At 47.2% G+C, this 17,884-nt stretch overlaps 1 protein-coding gene across 5 annotated transcripts in view; it reads right to left on the bottom strand.

Moving 5' to 3' along the window:
- Positions 1-14,013, bottom strand: part of FAR2 (fatty acyl-CoA reductase 2) — a 144,663-nt gene extending 130,650 nt beyond the window's left edge. For all 5 annotated transcript variants that reach the window (XM_077930855.1, XM_077930858.1, XM_077930856.1 and 2 more), the window contains exon 1: positions 13,315-14,013. The gene's annotated coding sequence lies outside the window, so the exon portion shown is untranslated. The remainder of the gene's footprint in view (positions 1-13,314) is intronic.
- Between the last annotated feature and the right edge of the window lie 3,871 nt (positions 14,014-17,884).

The raw sequence follows: 17,884 nt of genomic DNA, 5'->3' as shown, positions 1-17,884 counted from the left end.
TAGTTCCAGACAGGCAGCGGCAGTTGGTGAGAGCGAAACAGCTTTCCTTGGCAGACTGGAGTGAAGACTTGGACTTGCGAGTTGGTGAAGGGGGGTGTCAGACGGAGCCGATCGGCAGACCTTAGCAATGTGGCCCCTTCTGGAACACGTCCAACAGGTGGCATCTCTGAATCGACACTTGGCACGGGAATGGTTGCCTCCGCAGCCGGCACATTCCGGTTGGCCCTTGGACTTCTGTTGGAACTTCCTGCGCTCCCGCTTTGTCTGGTGCACATCATCGTCTTCACTGGAGGATGCCTCATCACTGCTGGCCTCTTCGTGATGCACTGGAACTGGCTTCCTAGCAAGACGCGGGCTGTTGGCCTTGCGGATCTTCTGGGCGGAGAGTTCAGCAGCTTCCGAGGCCACGGCCTCCTCAATGGCTTTCTGCAGCGTGAGGTCTGGCTTGGCGAGGAGACGCCATTGCAGATGGATGTCCCGGACCCCGCAGACGATTCGATCCATCAGGGCATCGTCTAAGTCTCGGAACTCGCAGTGCATTGCAGCCTGTCGCAGGGCGGTGGTGTAGTTGTTGATTGACTCCCCCTCTGCCTGGTTCCGATGGTAAAACGCATGGCGGGCAGCAATCTTGGATGGCTTTGGCACGTAGTGGTTGTGGAGCTTATCTTGGATCGTGTCCCATGGTGTTGCCTGGACTGCTTCAGGCGCAACCAATGCTCGGGCCGTCTCAAACACCTCAGGCCCACAGAGGCTGAGGAATTGGCCCCACTTCCGTTCCTTTGATACTGCTGTCAGCTCGTTGGCTTGGAGGTAGCAGTCGAACCGAGCGAGGTAGGAGTCCCATGATTCAGAGGCTGGCACAAATGGCGGTAGAGGCACAAGTGAAGCCATGATTCCGATGCTGGCGTGAAGGGCGTTGGATGGAACACAGTGCTCTAGCCAGAACAGTCAGCTCTGAATTGGTTCTGTCCAGTGATTTCGCTCAGTGATTCAGCTCAGTTCAGAGGATGGCTGCATCTGGCTGTGCTCTGATGTCCATCGATCCCATCCTCGTCGCCAGTGTTAAGTTGTGGGCGAACATATCAGATGACACAGCGATTCTTCCAAAGCAGCTCTTTATTTGTAAGCTGGAACAGAACTGAACTGAGGAGCTCAGTCAGCCTGCTTATATAGAGCTCCACTAGAATGCAACAGTAACCATTTTCAGTAACTAGCCAATCACTGAACGTCACTTTCGATCCTTCCTTTGCATACAAACTATCCAATCACTGAACGTCACTTTCAATCCTTCATTTGCATAACTATCTACGGTATCCCTCTGCTGGCCCAGGGTGAGAACTTCAGTACATAACACAAAGAGTACTCATTAATGGTTCTTAATTATCCTGTAAGAAAATGGCAAACTGGGTGCCACAGAGTTCTGTCCTGGGTCTGTTGTTGTGCAATATCTTTAGAAATGATTTGGGTGAAGGAATTGAGGAAATGCTCACTCAATTTTCAGATGACACCAAACTGGGAGGGGTAGCTAATGACACAGAAGCCAGAATCAGAATTAAAAATGGCCTTAACAGCAAATGAATTTCAATAGGGACAAATGTAAGGTTCTGCACTTAATGACTGTGGTGCAGAATGACCTTAACAGATTGGAGAACTGGGCCCAAACGAACAAAATGAATGCCAACCCAAGTAGGGGTTGTGGGGACACTCCACCCCAACCTTCCCATCTTACCAGAAATGTCAGAAGAAGGGCTTCCAGTCACCAGGAGGCTTCAAAATGACTTGAACTAGACATGCTTACCATCCCCTTTCAGATTGTTGCCGTGCAATGAGTAGGATTGGTGTGTGGATCCTCACCTCTCCCCTGCAAGTGTTAGCATTCCCTGTCCCCTCATGATGCTAGGGCTATACTAGTCTGATTTACTCTGCTTCTTGAATGCTGTTACTAAACTACCTGAGTCGTATATATTAATATTTTATTTTAAAAATAATTTATTAGAAGAATTTCATTTATAAAAAGTGTGGTTAAAAGAAAAATAAAAAGAAGAAAAATGTTTGTTAGGAATATGTTTGCTTGTGTTCCTATTCCAGCTATTATAACTTGATCCCTCATGTCCAGCAGTTGACACAATTGCCTCTTCTGGCAGGGCTGGTGTCCCCCAGAAGGAGCAGGTGCACAGCTGGAGAGCACTCCCTGAACTATCATTGTGGCCTCAATGGCTAGAGACACCTATGTGCAGCATCAGGTGGTGCACCAACTGTAGCCACTTCTGAACAGAGATAGCCAGGCCAAGGCCCCTCATCCTCTGGTAGCCTCCAGTTTAGACTATATTGTAATGTGCTATATGTGGATCCACCCTTGAAAACTATCTGTGAATTGCAGCTAATACAAAAAGTGCTAATGAGGCAGCAGTTGAACAGATGCAACAAGCACTTTACATTAGCTACATTGGTTGCCAATGTGTTCACGACTCTGTTCAGGGTGCTTACATCTATTACCTTATTTATATATAAAAATTTATTAGATTTTCCACAATTATAACAAAAACCACAAAGCAGAATGACACACAAAAACAGGGGGGGGGGAGAGAAAAATACATCAATGACCGAAAGAAGAAAAAAGGAACAATAAACAGATAAACAATAACAACAAACTTAATTCTTTACAAATCCAACCTTTTAAACATCTTGGTTGACTTCCTCTAGTCCCTCCCTTCTGAGTTTCCTTGTAGTTAAAAGTAACAGCTTTCCAATATCATTATTAAACTAAAACAATTTCCAATTATAGTCCATCTTATTCACTTTTCTTAATATTCTAAATCCCATTTATTTAATTATAGGTAAAGGGTAAAGGTACCCCTGCCCGTACGGGCCAGTCTTGCCAGACTCTAGGGTTGTGCGCTCATCTCACTCTATAGGCCGGGAGCCAGTGCTGTCCGCAGACACTTCCGGGTCACGTGGCCAGCGTGACATCGCTGCTCTGGCAAGCCAGCGCAGCACACGGAACACCGTTTACCTTCCCTCAGGTAAGCGGTCCCTATTTATCTACTTGCACCCGGGGGTGCTTTCGAACTGCTAGGTTGGCAGGCGCTGGGACCGAACGACAGGAGCGCACCCCGCCGCAGGGATTCGAACCGCCGACCTTTCGATCGGCAAGTCCTAGGTGCTGAGGCTTTAACCCACAGCGCCACCTGCGTCCCTTATTTAATTATAACTTAGTTTAATCCTAGGTCTATTTGTTTCTTTCAAGTAATTTATAATTTTTTTATATTACAATATTTATTCAAATAGTCAGTAAATTTCCTCCAGTCCTCTTGAAACTCCTCTTCTTTCTGGTCGCGGATTCTTCCAATTGGGTCAGCCAGCTCCGAAAAGTCCATCATCTTCGTCTGCCAATCTTCCACTGTTGGTAGTTCTTGTGTTTTCCAATTTTTAGCAAGTAATATTCAGGCGGCCGTTGTGGCATACAAAAATAATTTAACATCTTTCTTGAGCAATTCCAAACCTCGTAAATCCAAACTGTCTTCTGCAGGGATTAAGAAAATCAGAAAAGTAGGTCCCCCCCTTCCCCCTGCTAGAAGGGGGAATCCAAAGGTTAACTTAAAAGTCTTTTAAAGGTCGTATTTTATAGATTGCGGCTTCGGCTACTGTGGCTGTTTTCTCTTTTAATCAGAGGAAGGGATTGACCTCCGTTTTTAAATCCCTATCCTTTCCGAATAGATATCCAAATTGTTAATTTTTATCACTCTTTTCCAATCGAAGTTATTTGGAGGAATTGGCCACTCACGATCGCCAGACTTGGAGCTTTGTGCGATGAAGGAAGCGAGTCTATTCCCAAGTGCCCCCGTCTCCAACCCCACTCGCTCTCGGAGCTCTTTTCAAGAGCTTACCGGGGAGCAGGGGAGTCGCTCCAGGCACCAGCAGGAACACTAGCTCCTTGGAACACTCAATCTGAGGTTATTTATGGGGTACCACATCGTTCTAGCGGTTTCCCCCCACCTTCAAAGCACTGATGCCCTTTCAAAGCGAAAGAGCTCTTGTCCACCAGAATGGGTGGCCAATCAGAAGTACATTTATTACCTATTAAGGCACAGAAACAAAAATGGGTTTATGTGTTGTTTCTAGTGATCAGCATGGGTAATTGGGAGGGCGCCACAATTTAGGGTAGGTATCCTTGGGCCTAGGGGCCAAATACAGACCACTCTACCCAGCCCTTGGGATTCTCTTCAAGTCACACCTGTCACTGGCTCTGGTTTGCACCTTCCTTGAATGCCTTTGCTTTGTTGGATTGTGTCTTTGAACTGTAATAATACCTCTTGAGTGCGAGGATGAAGAAATGTGGTTCATGTGTAGAAACTCCTTGACTTTAGTGTGGCTGAAATGCAAACTTCACATCCCCTGTTCCACCCCTTTTGCCCTTCTTTGTCACTGTTGTACAGTCTCTGGAAGGTACTCTGTGACAGAAAGCAGCTGTTAGGTTCAAAAACTTTCTCCACCTGTCACCTAGGACTTGGTGTTGACTCATTGCAGGCTTTTATGCTTTTCTTTCTTCCCAACATCATAATTCTTTATTGAAATTCATAAAAACAAAAACAATCTTAAATAAATAAAAAACCAATCTTGTGTAAGTAATCTTATACAAATTTGCAAATATAGGTTGATTCATTCTTATAGTCTCTTTCGTCTTACGTTCTTAGAAATGTAATAGACTTCCCATCAACTCCCAATGTATTTAACAATTCTGATAGCGAATGTACTTATAATTATTACCTTAATCTTTCTATATTTTCTAATACTTTCTTGCAAAATATTGTACGAATTTTCCTTATTTCTTTATTATTAATTTACACAGGGGTCATTCAAACGCTGCCATAGATATCATACCGCCATTGTGGTTTTGTAAATATCTCTCAAACATATCCCATTTTTGAATAAATGATTGTTTTGTATTACCTCTCAGTCAATTGTGCCATTTCTGCATATCTAGTAATTTATTCTGCCATTTTGCAAGTGTTGGAACCTTTCCCCCTTTCCAGTTCATTGCAATTAACATTTGGGTGGCGGCTGTTGCATATAGGAAATTTTCTTTTACATTTTTCGGTATCTCTCTGCCTAGAATTCCAAGCAAGAAAGCTTCTGGGTTTTTTTTTTAAAGATTGTTAATTTAAAGATCTTTTCATCTCATCATAAATGAGATTCCAAAACTCTTTAATTTTCCTGCATGTCCACCACATATGATACATATTTCCTTCACTTTCCCGCACCACCAACATTTGTTCGAGACAAATGTTTAAAGGGCTCAGTGGCGAAACCGGATTTTTTGTCTTGTTTAAATGTCTCAAAGAGTTGGTGATACTATAGCCATCCCGAGAGCTGATCTTTGATTTCATCATAGTTCTTAAGCTTTAATTGATTACCTTCCTCTATTAATAAAGAGTTATACGGCAACCAGCTTCATTTTATATTCATTTTATATTCTTCTTCTTAACAACCTTTAACAAAGGAGATATCCATCTTGGGGTTTGGGGTTCCAACAAGCCTTTATATTTTGCCCAAACCTTACACAACACATTTCTTACTATATGGTTTATAAAGCCTTTATGTATTTTGGTCTTATCATAATTTAAATATGCATGCCAACCGAAGCGGTTGTCATGTCCTTCCAAATCCAATACATCTGTGTTCTTAAGTAAATACTAATCCAAAAGAGACAGGCTGCTTCATAGTAAAGTTTTAAATCGGGCAGACCAAATCCCCCCCCCCCCCCTTTAATGTCAATAGGCAGTGTATGTTTTATTCTAGGTCTCTGTCCTTTGTAAAGGTTGTTGGGGGTTGCTTGTGCATAAAGGGTGCTACTGTTCTAGGCAACGTAGCCTGGCTAAACCTTTCCCTGGCTGGACAGCCCTTTCTCCATGGCTGTGTCAGTCGCTGGCAGAATCCGTCAGTGGGCGTTTCCTGAACTTCTTCCAACATAGAAACTCCTTGACACCAAGTCTCCTCCTCGCCTCCCTGTGTGGAAGTCTCCTGTGCAGGGTGGGTGTGCCCAACGGACGTCCTGTGCTCTCCCTGCTGGTCTCCGTGGAAGAGTCTTGGAGCCCTCTCTCCGCAGTTCCCCCTTGCTTCCTGGTGTTACTCCTATTTCCTTCCTCAAAGGAAGTGTTCTCTCTCCCCCTGCTGGTCCTTTCTCCTGCATCGTTGAGGAGCCTTACCTCCTCTCTAGGCTCCGATGGCAGTTCCCTGACATCCTTGCCAGAGGAATTTAGATATTTCCCTCTGCCGCTTTGTAATGCAGCCTGTCCCCCCTATGACTGGAATGGTTTGAAAAAGAAAGAGCATCTTTGGCATTCATTTTATTAGCCGATCCCCAAAATGACAATTTCAATCTACTCCAGATCTCCTTATTTCCTTTGACTTCGGACCATGTCATGATATAGTTATCTTGATAGAGGTTAATATTTTTCGGTGTTAACCAGATTCCAAGGTATTTTATTTTTTGGCAAAATTCAAGTGTATTGACCTTTCAATTTCATTTTTCTCTTGGGCGGTAAGGTTCTTAGCCATAAGTTTTGTTTTGTCACTGTTTAATTTAAACCCCACTACTTTCCCATAATTGTTAATTATTTCCAAAGTTTTATTGAGGCCCTCTTTCGGGTTTTCAGTTGTGATAATAAGATCACCTGCAAATGCCCCTAGTTTGTATATTTTATTTCCCAATGTTATACCTTTAATATTTTTTTCCTCTCTTATTTTCTTATTTAAAACTTCTATCACTAATATGAATATTAACAGAGAGAGAGGACAGCCCTGTATGGTCCCTTATTTCATATTCCTCAGTTATATGATTTTTCTTGCCTTTTGTTTTGTATAGATAGCCTGAATTCCTTTACAAAATAAATCCCCAAATTCCATTTGTTGTATCATGGTTGTCATAAATCTCCAAGAAATATTATTGAACGCTTTCTTCACATCTACCGACATAAATATAGTTGGCTTATCAAATCGTGTCTCGAAATATTCCAGCAAGTTTATGATGTTTCCAATGTTGTTTTGCATTAAGCGGCCAGGGAGAAAGCCAGCTTGGTCTTTGTGAATAATGGTTTGGAGGATGGTCTTCATTCTTTCAGAAAGGATATTAGCATATAATTTATAATCATTATTTAAGAGTGATATTGGCCTGTAATTGGAAACCAATGTTAAATCTGTTCTCTGTTTTGGAATCAGGCTTATATAACTTTTCATCCATGAAATGGTAATTTACCATTTTAAAATATTCATTGTAGTCTTTAATGACTCAAATAACACCTCTTCTAATTTTTTATAATAAATTGCCGGTAGGCCATCTAGTCCAGGTGTTTTTCCTAGTTTAGATTTCTTTATTGCTCGTTGGACTTCTAGGGCTGTGATGGGAGCATTCAATATTTTAGTTTGGTCAAAAGAAATTTTTGGTAAGTTATTTTGATCCAGGTATTCTTTTATCTCTTCAGGTGTTTCTCTTCCTTCTTTAATAATAATAATAAATAATAATAAATTTTTATTTATATCCTGCCCTCCCCAGCCGAAGCCGGGCTCAGAGTGGCTAACAACAGTAAAATAATACAGCATAATCCAGTTCTTTATAAAATTCCATGAAGCTATTTGCAATTTCCTTAAGATTGCTTATTATATTGTCTCCAACTTTGATTTTATTAATTATCCTTTCATTTTGTTTTGTTTTTTAAGTTTTATGTTTTTAAGTTTTGCATGACACACACACACAAAGCACCACCACCAAAAAAGAATGCCAACTCACAGCAACAAAAAGATGTAGCTTGTGAATATTTGCTTGACAGATAATATGCACTGGGTGTGGGATAAATCAGCCTCATATAACCAATAAGCTTAACTCTAATTAATGCATGTAGGGGTTCAGACCAAAAAGAAAACTGTCCTGCAAGGCTTAGCTAGACCACTGACCCTCACCTTTGGAGGAAGAGTTACCAAACTATTTCTTCTTTTTTTCATCCACTATCAGGCATGTCCAACTTCAAGCAAGCTGTGATTTACTATCCAGTATCAAAAACTGGAACACTCTCCCATTGTCCTTCTTCAACTTCTTCACTTTAGGGGTGAGGTGTAAGGGATTGTTGGTGACCAGGAAAAACCCCTTTCTTTCCTTAGCATGGATTTGCGGTCGATTCCATCGCCTTCTTCCACATAATGCCCAAACAGAGGCTACAGCTGATTAAGCCACAGGCTGCTCTGTATGGAGGAGGAAGGAAAGGGGCTCTCCTTTTATCCAGCCTCACAACCCTGCACCCCACTTTCCTTTGGGGACCGCTGCACCCTCTCCGAGCCACATTAGCATGGCCATGCAACACCCAGTGAGGGCTGCCCAGCTGAGGGTGGCTTCCTTAGTAGAGCGAAGAGAGAGGCCCGTGTTCTGGAGCTCATGGGATGGTGAAAATGGAGGTGCAGTTCCCTCCCTCCCACAGCTGAGCCCCAGCTGTGAGGGAGGAGCAAAGCCTGCCTGGCCATAGTGCGATCAACCAAAATCCATCCGGTGACTGACAAGTCAATCGCGATCAACACGCTGGAAAACGCCCTGGGGTGCTCCTGCAGCCCCCACTGTCCGAGTGTCCTCCGGTATGCACAGCTCTGGAAAAGGCATTTCCCTTCTTCTCCATTGCACCCAGTGACATATACCAGATGGTATATTGTGGGATTGTTCAGGGATGCAGGAGAGGATATATTGTTTGATTATATCCTTTCCAACTTGTGTTAACAAGTTCTACAATTTAGCAGAGTAAAATTCCCCTTTTTGAACTTGCACAGCGGATGCGTTTGCTCAGGCTCACTAAAGCCTCTAAAATAAGTTTCGTTTGGTAATTTCCCCTTTAGTCCCTCATAAAAATATAGACACAACACAGTCTTCTATAAAAGTATAAAAAGAGTTCACTCACACATTCTGTTCACAAATGGATCCCAAAAGGCAGACTTAAGTTACAAAAGTAATATACACCTGGAAACTATCCCATAAGCAGACAGCTCCTTTGTCCTCTCTTGGCTGGAAGCCAAGAGAGCATCTTAGGCTAGGCAGATGTTGCTTCTTCGATGAATGTAGCCACAGAGAAGGATGGCGGCCTCCGCTGAGGTATTTTGTTACCTGCATAGGTGAGGTCACACCCACCTCTGGTCACATGTAGAGGAAGTCTGTCCCAGCCTAGGAGGAAACAGGAAGATCCAACTGACTGGTCCAGACACCCCCTTTTTATGTCCACTCTAGGGATGTTGTACTTGACTGCTCTGTGTTTCACATCCCACATATATGCACACCAATCTTCTAGTATTACACAGCAAGAAGCGTGAGACATCATAGAGCTAATCTACGTATTTATGTACACACTATGTACAGACAAAGCACCATGGCGCCCTCTCTCATCAGCTCTGAGAGAGAACAGAACAAAGTAAAAGCAAAAGTACAGTCCAACAGTACAGACAACGGAAGAGAGATAAGGCTGTCTTACGTTCCCACAGTCTTCCCAGACAGGCATGTGAATTACACCAATCGTATCTGCATCATCAGATACATGAAATACTAACAGTCTGCACTATGCGAACCTGACCAGTAAGGATGTCTGTGCTGGATGCTCCAAGTTTAGACTGTGTGGCTTCAGCAAGTCATCTTTGTGTTTCTATACAAATAATTTAGAAACTGTTACCATTTTTTAAACTAAGATGCATTGCCTGACTTTTCTTTCTGCTGTATAGAAAAGCATATGAATCTGCCCTTTGAAGAATTTGTAAGTAAACCATTTCTAACTTACCAAATGTGTGGTCTCTTTCTATGCTATGGGAAGAGGGGAGCTTTGGAAGAAACTTAGACAGGGATATTTTAAAGGTCTAACAGCCTATATTTCCATGCTTTACTTCACAGCATTTTTTGTGAGTTCAAATCTCTGCTGGGGCTCTCTCACCAAAGAGTACTTGCCTCAATCCTGGATCTAAGAATCGCATCCAGGGAATCCTCCTTTTTACCATACGTATTTCCCCGCTTTCCATACTGTCAGGGGCTCAGGAGCTGAGCCACAGGGGAGAGAGGAAATGGAGAGCAAAGGGGAGGAATCTGAGGGTAGCGGAGGAGAGAATGACAGTGACCCGAGAGATTCCATAAGCCTCTCCAGTGAATCAGAAGATTCCCAGAAGGGGGCGCTGACGGCCAGGGAAAGGGGGGTCCCAGGGGGGACGCACCAGAAGCAAGGGGCCAGCGGAGACTCCCAAAGTAGTAGCGGGAGATCAGGACCAGCTTCCCCACCAGAGCGTAGTGGGGGGGAAGAGTCCCTTGGGTCAGAGCCAGCGTCCGCTCCAGCAGGGAGAGAAGAGGAGTCAGGGCTGGCCACGCCCCTGTCAGAGAGTGAGGGAATGGAGGGGAAGTCAGACCCAGTTAGCATCCCCAGAGGGGAAAGTAGCGACAGGAGCAGTGTAACGGTCAGGCGGAAGGTGTCAGGCTGGGCGCGCGCGCCAAGTTCAAATGTACAGGCGCGCGGGACAGCTGACGACCCGGAGTGGGAACCAGGTCCTAAAGCCCGCCAGAGGGAGGGGGAAGAATCAGGAGACTCAGCGTCAGAAGAGTCTAGGATGGGCAAGACCCCAGCGGACAGGCGGACCCAGAGGAGGAAAGAGCAAAGGAAGAGGTGGAGCAAGGCTAGAGTCTTAAACTGGTGTATGGGGGGAGGAGACTCAGACGGAGCTTCGGCGGTCTAGAGTTTGAGACGTAGAGCTGCGCACCACGGATGTAAAAGCGAAGCTGAGCTTAAATAAAGACTGTTTCATATAACAACGATCTGGCGTTGGTCCTTTGTGAGCTGGGACCTAGGGCAGCTCTGACACATACAAACAGAGGGTCTAAAGGGGGTGCTTATCAAATCTGGAGACAGAAAGCTGAAAGGAATAGCTAAAAACATTTTTATTATTTTGCCATATTCAGTATTTTTCCCTTTTAACCAAATTACAAACTTAAACCAACACTGGGAGGGAAAACAATCAACAATAAGCAATGATGAAGATCCTTCTATTTCAGCTGGTACATTTTCTGTTTTTATTAACAGAAAACTTCATGCAATCTTTTTGTATACTACCTAGAAACTTCAGCAATTAAGTGGTGTAAAAAAGCTGAAATCAATAAATTAAAATAAGTGGATTTACAAAATAAATAAGTGGCTTTACAAAAGAGGTGGATTTACATAGGCCAGGTACATTTTCTGTTTTTAGTAATAGAAAACTTCATGCAATCTTTTGTACACTACCTAGAAACTTCAGCAATTAAGTGGCATAAAAGAGCTGAAATCAATAAATGAAAATAAATAAGTGGCTTTACAAAAGTGGTGGATTTACATAAGCCACGGTTATGATTTACCGAGAATGGAGGCAGGTCATTTAATACCCTTGACTTGCATGGGGAAAGGAAAGCAACCTAAGCATCTAAGGGAGGAAGGTGAAAAATATACATTTAATCTTGGTAACTGGCAATCCTAGAAACTTCTAGCTAAAGGAAGAAATCTTTAAACAAGAGTGTGGGAACAAGCAAACAGAAACCAGAAAGTCACCAAATAGCTAAAACATATACTTTTCATCTGCTTTCTTCTCACTTTTCATAACATTTACCTAGCTCTGAAAGGCTGGTATTCTTTAAGTAAGAGGGGTTAGAAATGTTCCTTCAAATAAAGTATGCAACATTTGTCTAATTGAGATGGGACACTACTTGACTGGCAGCTCCAGTTTGCTATATTGTAAAGACTCCTTAGTGTTTTTTAAAAGCTCATTTACTCTTAATGTAGATCAGCAAAAAATATTTAAAAGCCCAATTTGTCCAAAGGCTCAAGACAATACCCTCTCAAATCTTACAGGCTACAGCGGAGCAAGAAGCAGACACAAAGGGAATCTGGAGCTCTGGATGGTGAGGGAAAAGTAACTGCTGTCTCCAGAGAGAGCCGGCCAAAAGACAAGGCTTAGTGTAACAGGGCCACAGCTCAGTGGTTTGCACATGCTTTGCATGCAGAAGGACCAAAGGTCTTTTTCTGGCATGTTCAAATAGAGGTGAGAAAGAGCCCTGTCGCCCTGGAGAGCGGCTGCCAGTTAGTACAAGACAATACTGAGCCAAAACGTCTGCCCTGATATAAAGCAGCTTCCTTTTTGACAAGTCTTAGCTCAGAGGCAGCACACATGTCAGAGCCCAAAGCAGCTCCAGCCAACTCGCCCTTCTACAAGGCATTGTCTTCAGCTTACCAAGTGCATCTCATCAGGCCAGGCTCCCACCTCGCATGGAGTCACACTTTTCTCTCCAAGGAGTTTTCTCACACACTCTGCTTGCATTTGCTTCATTTCACTGAACCACTGGTTCTGCTGTTCCATCTGTTGCTGGCTTTGCTGCAGGAGCATTTTGTCAAACATCTGGCCTCACTGCTCCAGTAGCTGCTGCTGCTGGATCATTAACCTGACCTGCTCCAGGAATATTGCTGTTCCTCCCTCCACTCTGGCACCCCACTGCATTTATTTCAGTTGGAGAACATGAGCACATTTAACTTATTTAGAAAGTTAACTTATTAGAAACACTTAATTGAGCCTAGCATATGCCCTAATTCTCCTACTTTACATGCAGCATTAAATTAGATCTCTGAAATCTGGTGAATGTTGAATGGTGAATGCTGACAATTCCAGTAAAATTTTATGTCTGGAAATTTAAGATATATGTTGTCTCAGTGTGAATGCCATGTCATGGGGACGTCAGATATACACAAAATGTAGCTGGGATTATCAGCATTCATATATGAGCAAATTCACCAGATGCTAGTATAGTCACTATAAGAAATCTGTACACATCCATACGCACAACTACAACGAATGTACAAAATGTTACATTTACACGGGAACACTGACAATCCTTGCGAATGTCTGAAATACTCAGCCAACACCCACCAGTGAGCATGTGACAGCCAGCCAGCTGTGGTCAATAGTGTTCACTTCTGCATGTCCTGAGGCAATTGCAATATTTGCCCACCAAATCTCTCCCTCTCCCTCCCTCTCTCTCTCATCCACCTACCCAACCCAGCTTCCTACTTCCTCCGCACATTGACTAGCCGGCTGCCCCCAGGGAGAAACCTTCACCGTGCACCCGGGCTTGAGCCGCCCCGCCCTCCCAGCTCCGCAGCCTACCGGCGCGTCGCTGCCCGGAATAGATGGAGCCCAGCGCGAGACCCCCGCGTGTGGCGCTTCTTCGTCCCCTGCAGCCGCGCGCCGGGCCCTTTCCCACCTGCCCGGCCTCCCTTCGGCGGCCAGGCTTACCTGCGGGCACGGTGCTTCTCGTTCCCGCTCGCGGGCCGACGCGCAGCGAGGGATGCGTCTTCCGCAAGCAAATGGCTCCGCTTGCTCCCGGTCCAGGCGTCCGGAGCGGGCAGCGCCGTGGCTCGCCCGCCTCGCTTGCTCTTTCGCCGCCTCTCCACGGAGCTCGGCCAGCAGCAGCAGCGAGAGGCCGGCTGTGGAGGGACGAAGCGGATCGCCGCCCGCCTCGCTTCCTCCTGGCTGCAGCTGAGCAGCGGGCACTGAAATCAGCTCATGGCCCTCCAGAGCCGCAATAACCGTTTTTGCACCTCAGGATTAACGCGGAATCAAAGCCGCTTGCTTTGCCTGCCTCCCCCCCCCCTTCCCGCTGCCGCAAGAATCGAAGCTGACAGGAAACGTCCGGGAAAGCTCCATCTTGTTGGCGGAGGATGCGAGAAGCAGCGGCGCTGCCCTTGGAATGCGGAGCCCGAGGAAGCGAGCGGGACGCGGGAAGGGGCCGAGGGCAGGCAGGCGCCCTTCCTGGTGGCGAGAAGCCCTCGGAAGGACCGGCCTACAGGCCGCGTGGACCTGGCCCAGGTAGAGCACCTGCAGGTTTCTGACGCGCAGCGTAAATTAATAATAAAGAGTTCTAAAGAATAAAATCTTTACTGAATTAAAATATACTTCTCTATAAAAATGGTTCCAAACAGTTTGACTGAGATTACATACAGTGGTGCCTCGCAAGACGAAATTAATTCGTTCCGCAAGTCTCTTCGTCTTGCGAGTTTTTCGTCTTGCGATGCACGGTTTCCCATAGGAATGCATTGAAAATCAATTAATGCGTTCCTATGGAAACCGCCTTCAGACCAGGTCGGGACAAGGGCTTTTCTTCCCACCCCCAGCATTTTAAAAAAACCCCGGGACAGCGGAGGACGTCTCCACTGTCCGGGGCGATCTTAAAATGCTGACGGGCGGCATTTTAAAATCGCCCGGGACAGCGGAGGACTTCTCCGCTGTCCGGGGCGATTTAAAAGCCCCCGGGAAGGCAGGCAGGGGGGAGCAAAGACTTTTGCCCCCCGCTGGCCTTCAGAAGAGGTCCTGGACCTCTTCTGAAGGCTGGCGGGGGGCGAAAGTCTTTGCTCCCCCCGCCTGCCTTCAAAAGCTGTCCGGCCCAGGCTTCGCGGACCTCTCCGCAAGCAGCGGCAGCGCTGCCGCTGCTTGCGGACAGGTGCCAGCATGCCGAAGCCTGCGCGCGCTGAGATCAGCGCGTCCAGGCTTCCCGCCCCGCCGCCCGGGATCGGGGCATCGTCCCGATGCCGGGCGGCGGGGGGAAGCGTTCCCGCCCCCCGCCGCCCGGGATCGGGGCATCGTCCCGATGGCGGGCGGCGGAGGAGGCGTTCCCCCCCGCCGCCCGGGATCGGGGCATTGTCCCGATGGCGGGCGGCGGCGGCGGCGGAGGCGTTCCCCCCCGCCGCCGCCCGGGATCGGGGCATCGTCCCGATGGCGGGCGGCGGCGGAGGCGTTCCCGTCCCACCGCCCGGGATCGGGGCATTGTCCCGATGGTGGGCGGCGGCGGAGGCGTCCCCCCCCCGCCGCCCGGGATTGGGCCATCGTCCCAATGGCGGGCGGCGGAGGAGGCATTCCCCCCCCCCGCCGCCCGGGATCGGGGCATCGTCCCGATGGCGGGCGGCGGAGGAGGCGTTCCCCCCCCCCCGCCGCCCGGGATCGGGGCATCGTCCCGATGGCGGGCGGCGGAGGAGGCGTTCCCCCCCCCCCGCCGCCCGGGATCGGGGCATCGTCCCGATGGCGGGCGGCGGAGGAGGCGTTCCCCCCCCCGCCGCCCGGGATCGGGGCATCGTCCCGATGGCGGGCGGCGGAGGAGGCGTTCCCCCCCCCGCCGCCCGGGATCGGGGCATCGTCCCGATGGCGGGCGGCGGAGGAGGCGTTCCCCCCCCCGCCGCCCGGGATCGGGGCATCGTCCCGATGGCGGGCGGCGGCGGACGCGTTCCTCCCCCCCGCCCGGCATCGGGGCATCGTTCCGAAGCCCGGCGGCGGCGGGAGGAGGTGTCCCCGCCCCACCGCCAGGCTTCGGAGGAGGTCCAAGGACAGCGGGGAAGACGCGCTGCGCTTCCCCGCTGTCCCGGAGATTTCCCTATGGGCTGTCGTCTTGCGAAGCAAGCCCATAGGGAAATTCGTTTTGCGAAGCACCTCCAAAACAGAAAACCCTTTCGTCTAGCGGGTTTTCCGTCTTGCGAGGCGTTCGTCTTGCGAGGTACCACTGTACTGCTCTGCTCACAGCTGAGGCAGACAGACTGCTGAAATCTGTGATCACCAATAGTCAGCATGGATTTCTGAAAAATAAGTCATGTCAGACTAACCTGATCTCGTTTTTTGACAGAATTACAAGCCTGGTAGATGAAGGGAACGCAGTGGATGTAGTCTACCTTGATTTCAGCAAGGCATTTGACAAGGTGCCCCATGATATTCTTGTAAAGAAGCTGGTAAAATGCGGTCTTGACTATGCTACCACTCAGTGGATTTGTAACTGGCTGACTGACCGAACCCAAAGGGTGCTCATCAATGGTTCCTCTTCATCCTGGAGAAGAGTGACTAGTGGGGTGCCACAGGGTTCTGTCTTGGGCCCGGTCTTATTCAACATCTTTATCAACGACTTGGATGATGGACTCAAGGGCATCCTGATCAAATTTGCAGATGACACCAAACTGGGAGGGGTGGCTAACACCCCAGAGGACAGGATCACACTTCAAAACGACCTTGACAGATTAGAGAACTGGGCCAAAACAAACAAGATGAATTTTAACAGGGAGAAATGTAAAGTATTGCACTTGGGCAAAAAAAATGAGAGGCACAAATACAAGATGGGTGACACCTGGCTTGAGAGTAGTACATGTGAAAAGGATCTAGGAGTCTTGGTTGACCACAAACTTGACATGAGCCAACAGTGTGACGCGGCAGCTAAAAAAGCCAATGCAATTCTGGGCCTCATCAATAGGAGTATAGCATCTAGATCAAGGGAAGTAATAGTGCCACTGTATTCTGCTCTGGTCAGACCTCACCTGGAGTACTGTGTCCAGTTCTGGGCACCACAGTTCAAGAAGGACACTGACAAACTGGAACGTGTCCAGAGGAGGGCAACCAAAATGGTCAAAGGCCTGGAAATGATGCCTTATGAGGAACGGCTAAGGGAGCTGGGCATGTTTAGCCTGGAGAAGAGGAGGTTAAGGGGTGATATGATAGCCATGTTCAAATATATAAAAGGATGTCACATAGAGGAGGGAGAAAGGTTGTTTTCTGCTGCCCCAGAGAAGCGGACACGGAGCAATGGATCCAAACTACAAGAAAGAAGATTCCACCTAAACATTAGGAAGAACTTCCTGACAGTAAGAGCTGTTCGACAGTGGAATTTGCTGCCAAGGAGTGTGGTGGAGTCTCCTTCTTTGGAGGTCTTTAAGCAGAGGCTTGACAACCATATGTCAGGAGTGCTCTGATGGTGTTTCCTGCTTGGCAGGGGGTTGGACTCGATGGCCCTTGTGGTCTCTTCCAACTCTATGATTCTATGATTCTATGATTCTATGATTCTATGAAATCTTACAGAGAGCACAAAGAGAAACTGGCTGCTAAGCCACATGCCCAAGTGACTCAACAGTTAGGTCTGAATAACTTTAGTCGGCCCAAATGATTGTGCAGTCCCATCACTTCCCAGCCTGCTTCGCTGCTTCTGTTCTCATGTGTCTTTGTCACATGACTGTTTCCACCCAATTTATTCCCCGTGCTAGATGGCCAGATGAATGCTTCGGTTTGCAGTGGGCTTTTCGAAGAGGCCGAGTTGTGCCTAAATGTGTTTTCCCTCCCCAGGGGGAGGCAGTGAGGAAAAGGTGGCGGCGGCTTCTCCGCAAACCTGACTTGACAATTTAAAAAGCTAGAGGGGCAAACGCAAAGTGTCTTCTTCCAAGGCTAGCACATGTACACATGTTAAGTCTCATATGCAGGCATCTACACGGCATCGAAACAAATTTGGGAAATCTTCCACAGGGTATACTTCAATCATTAAAATAATTTCTCCATAGTAGCTACTGAGACAGAAAGGAGATTGCAGCACCTTTGTTAATAAATGTATGGAAATGGAGGACATGCAGAGTTAAACCCATCTTGGTCACTCTCCAGTTGTGGGTTAAATCCTCCCTCAGTGCTAAATACCACACCTATTGGGTTCAAGTTTTGGAGGTGGGAGGAAGTGTTTCCCCGCCAATGGAATCAACTGTTTGCCTCCCTATTGACTTCTGCCAGCAACGAAACCGGCTGGAGCCAGACTTCAAGAGGAAGAGCAAGCAAATGACCACAGAATACCCCGACATGCATCTTTCCATCTCTGGGTCCATTTTCAGTTGGAGGGCGAGAACAGGACAGGGACCAGGAAAAGAACTAGGAGTGGAGGGGTGTCCTTTCGTCTCCCTGGGAAACTCACTAAACCTGCTGTGCGGTATAGCACCCAAAACAAGATGGGAAAGGGCTGCTGACGGGATGCACAATTCCTGTTCTGTTTTGCACATGGTTATCCCAGCATGAGCAGGGA

The sequence above is a fragment of the Podarcis muralis genome, chromosome 6 (assembly GCF_964188315.1).
Source record: "Podarcis muralis chromosome 6, rPodMur119.hap1.1, whole genome shotgun sequence".
Lineage (NCBI taxonomy): Eukaryota > Metazoa > Chordata > Lepidosauria > Squamata > Lacertidae > Podarcis > Podarcis muralis.
This window is presented reverse-complemented; position numbering and strand designations above follow the sequence as displayed.